The sequence below is a fragment of the Alexandromys fortis genome, unplaced genomic scaffold (genome assembly GCF_014885135.2).
Source record: "Alexandromys fortis isolate MF-2015 unplaced genomic scaffold, M_Fortis_MF-2015_v1.1 scaffold_129, whole genome shotgun sequence".
Lineage (NCBI taxonomy): Eukaryota > Metazoa > Chordata > Mammalia > Rodentia > Cricetidae > Alexandromys > Alexandromys fortis.
Window position 1 is genome coordinate 4,039,482 of NW_026068022.1, and position 4,218 is coordinate 4,043,699.

Consider the following 4,218-nt stretch of genomic DNA (forward strand, 5'->3'; position numbering starts at 1 on the left):
TTATAATAAAGAAACTGCCTCGGCCCTCATAGGACAGAAAATTAGGTAGGCGGAGTAGACAGAAGAGAATTCTGGGAGAAAGAAGCTTAGTGAGGGGTCGCCATGATTCTCCCGCTCCAGACAGACGCAGGTTAAGATCCTCTCTGGTAAGCCAGCTCGTGGGCTACACAGAATATTAGAAATGGGTTAGAACAATATGTAAGAGCTAGCCAATAAGAAACTGGACCTAGCCGGGCCAGGCAGTGTTTGAAAGAATACAGTTTCCGTGTAATTATTTCGGGCATAAGCTAGCCATGCGGGCGGCCGGGTGCCGGGGACGCAGCCCTGCCACTCCTATTTCAACAAGGCATGATTAAAAAACTCAGAGACAAATATTGAGGTTCAATCTGAAGATCAGAAAAGCGAAACAGCCAGTGACTGGCTCTTACCTCTACCTCAGTCCTAAATGGTGATCCTGCCTCCAGGAATCTCAGGATGAGCCTGAGTCTGAGCTATCACCTCCTGTTTTATAATCCTCTTTAATTCTGGGTTTACTGGCAAGCACAACTACTGCCTGGTTTCTATGGCAAACTAGTGGAGCTACTGGGATTAAAGTAGTGTATCATTGTTGCTTTGACTGTAAGGCTGACCAGTGGGGCTGTTTTACTCTCTGATTTTCAGGCAAGCTTTAGTTATTAAAATACAAATCAAATCCACTAGAGTCTTTTCAACAGTTTTGGTTGTTTGGGGTTTTCCGTGTGATCCCCTTGGCCAACATTTCTATTGAATTCAATGAAGTCCCACCACTGGAATCCTTGTTTGGTGACAAGCAATTGCCTGATGGGAGTTCATATTCTCCATTAGTAGGGGACCTCATTAGGATTTTTTAATATATTTCAGGACGTATCTATTGCAGTAGGTTGCTGTATCATCCTCCAAATGCTCTCCCATTCCAGCAAAATTTATCTTTTATAAAAAAAGACACTAAGTAAAAAAAAAACTAGGTTCATTCAGTTCAAACAATATGGCTACAGAAAGATTGTTTTGTGGCTGGGGTATGTGACAGATAAGGAAACTTCTATTCTATATTCCTAAAAGAGAAGCTCCTGGCTACTCTCCTCCTTGCTACCCTCCTCCAAATTGTAAAAGTGCTATGAGATAAGTAACTGCTTCCTCTGGCTTCAGGAACCCACTTAGTGCTGTGTGAGAGAGCTCCTCACAGCTGAGGGAGTACCAGCAGTTTCTCACTCAGCTACACATTCCACACAATTGAGATCATTGGCTGTCCACCTTAAAACACCCCTCCTCCGGCCTCATATGTGATAAGCCTTTGATTTGTCCTTTAGGCTGTTGTTGGCCTACTAGGAATAATTAATAAATTCAGGTAATTATAATTTAAATTGAGTCTGCGGTCTTTTCCTGGTGAATTTGAGCTCTGCAATGTTATGCCCAAATCTGCGAAGTCCCCACAAAAGCCAACAAAAAAACCAGGAGTCCCATATGTAAAAGCAAAGAGCCTTTATTTTGATAAAGTCTGCAAACTTGATCTCTCTGCATGTCCGACATATTGGAATAAATGGAGAGCCCCGAGCTCAATTAGAATTGGGTTTTTATAGTAATAAGGTGGGGGTAAGGGGTCTCATAGGTTCAGGACTTCTGATTGGATGACATTTGTCTAGAGTTGTCTTTGTGAATGTGTGCTGGCAGGTGATCCTATCTACAGCTTTGTGTGGTCTGTTCTTGGGCAGTGGTTGGCTAATCTCAGCTTGAGGTTCCTCCTGCAATGAGGCATTGCTTTAGGGTAAACTACTGAGACTCAGGCCTCATTAAATTTATGGATGGTCAGAGTTCTACCATGGCAGGTGATAATGGTTGGAACTAAAGAACTTCCTTTAAGTGACCTGCCCATACTTAGCTTACCATGGCTGACCCCTACAGAAACACGTAAAACATTTTTTATTTATTCATTTTTTATTGTGTTTACATCCTGACCACAGTATCCCCTCCCTCCTCTCCTCCTAGTCCTACTCCCAAGCTCTTCCCTTCCACCATCCCATCAGCTCCTTCTCCCATTATGTTCATCAAAGGCAGGCCTCCCATGGATGTCAACCAGCCATGGTCTGTCAAGTAGCAGGTAAAACCTTTTTTTTTTTATGATGAAACTTAAAAGTACTGATATCATATAAAAAGTGGTTCTTTTTCCAAATAGGCTGGGCAAAAAAAATTGTCCCAGGACTCATTTACAAAGTAGCATTTTCTAGAACAACTTAATGTGTACTCACTATATGCTGGAAAGTTTAAAACCTGGAGAACTCTAATGTGTGCATTGTAATATCTCATAATATATGACAGTAAAGAGTGTCAATGCCTAAGATCAGCATGGAGGGGGTCCACAGCTGATGAAGAGCAGGGGAGAGCAAAGGGAAAGCGGATGGACTCATGACAGTTCCTCCAAGTCAACCTGGACACAGGCCTGGCCCAGGTCCTCTGGTGTCTACATTAGCTTGGGTGGAGCTGGGATTCCCTGTTCCCTGTCCTTTGGTGGCTCTCAGGACCTTCCTATCAGCAGACATCTTTCAGTCTTTATAGCATTAAAATCAGTCAGAATCTTGGGCTGTTCCTTGAAAGGCAGAAACGTCCTGGGGCTGCAGTGTTCACCTGTAACCCGAGTGTCTAGGGAGGGTTGCACAGGTCTTTTAGATGAGGTTAGCCTGGGCTATGTAAGGGTACGTGCCCCAAATGAAAAGAAAGGCTGTGACTTCAGTAAGTGTGGAATTCCAGTGTTCGCACACACAATCCCTTTCTTCCCCTGTCACCTCCTCTGTTTCTTTACTTGGAATTGAATCCTGTACCTAGTGCAAACTAGAAAGTGCCTGCCAACCCACAAACAGCACTATGATAATCAAGAACACCATTTGAGTCTTTCTTTCTTTCTTTCTTTCTTTCTTTCTTTCTTTCTCCCTTCATTCCTTCCTTTCTTCTTACTTTTATGCATCATCTTTCTTTGTAGCAAGAATTACTAGTCTGAATTTCCTTAGGCATGCAGACATGGACCAAGGGAAAGACAGGCAAGGGTAATGATCTTTAAGTAACATTAACAGTTCTCCACAGACTTGAGGCTTTAAACAGCACAAGTAAATGTACGAGAGGCTCCAGAAAGATTGGGACTTCTAATTACAGAGACAGAAGCAAAGGGAGTGATAACATAGAACCATCAGTAAATACACTATTACACAGCGAGACCTTCAACTCCACATTCAGACACAACTCTGGCTTTACTCAAACTGTGCAATTTGAAATTTCTTTGCCAAGGCCACATCTCCCTCTGTCCCCCACCCCAGCACTCAGCAAGGAGCCAGCATTTCTTCTTTCCTGGTCCTTATCAGTTTCAAATTAAACTCACCAGAACAAAGAGTGTTTTCTTCCAAATTCTGCCCTCTAGATTTGCTCTCAGGCTTTCAGACACCAACCAAGAGTTCCCGAATTTGTGAAGAGGAGCAAATAGAGGCCACACTGACCTGAGGACTCCTTCCCTAAGTCTGATTTCTGCCGAGCAAGAAGAGAAATGAAAGTTAAGACTTTTAGGGCTGAAACTGAGAAACAGAAACTAAATAACTACCAGCCAATGGGATGCTAGCACATTGGTATCTGGGGTTTTACCATCAGAGGAAGTCATTTCCCCTAATTCAGCTCTGCCTTCCCCAAACTTAGGACACAGTGCTACAGGAAGTTGTCAGGTTACTTGTTCAGGCTCATGGTACAATTATTTAAAAATGTCTTCATCCTCTGGAAAGCTGCCCCTATGGAAAGAAAGCCTTCGAGCTGGAGGAGGAAGCTGCAGTTCAGGGCAGCTGCTCACAATCAAGATTCCCACCCAGCAAAGACAGGGTGGAAGAAGCCCCATGCAGAGTCCTTCAGAGACATTTTTCACACTCACAGCAGTGAAACTAGCAAGCTCCAGGGGCTCTCCAGCTGCCCTGGGGTGTCCTGCAGATTAGGTGTTCTGTTGCTGCCCAGAGCAGGGCCTCTGCCCAGTGCTGATCTGATGCATTAATTACATCCCTTCTAGGAATCCCTCCTAAGAATGTCTCTGCAGGTCTCCTTCCAGTTAGAGTTTCTTTAAGAGACAGTTGCTATTGCCTCAGCATACCCTGAATTAGAAGCTGAACATGTGTAGAGTTGGGGATGTGGTTTAGTTGGCACAGTGCAGGCCTAGCAGGGTGGAGTCCTGGGGTGGAT

The 4,218-nt window shown here is 44.0% G+C and overlaps 1 protein-coding gene across 4 annotated transcripts in view; it reads right to left on the reverse strand.

The window, feature by feature from the left end:
* LOC126514416 (tripartite motif-containing protein 30A-like) overlaps positions 1–3,560 on the reverse strand; it is a 65,096-nt gene extending 61,536 nt beyond the window's left edge. For 3 of the 4 annotated variants that reach the window (XM_050163329.1, XM_050163331.1, XM_050163328.1), the window contains exon 1: positions 3,383–3,560. The gene's annotated coding sequence lies outside the window, so the exon portion shown is untranslated. The remainder of the gene's footprint in view (positions 1–3,382) is intronic. The other variant, XM_050163330.1, reaches the window with a different exon arrangement.
* Positions 3,561–4,218: the final 658 nt, after the last annotated feature.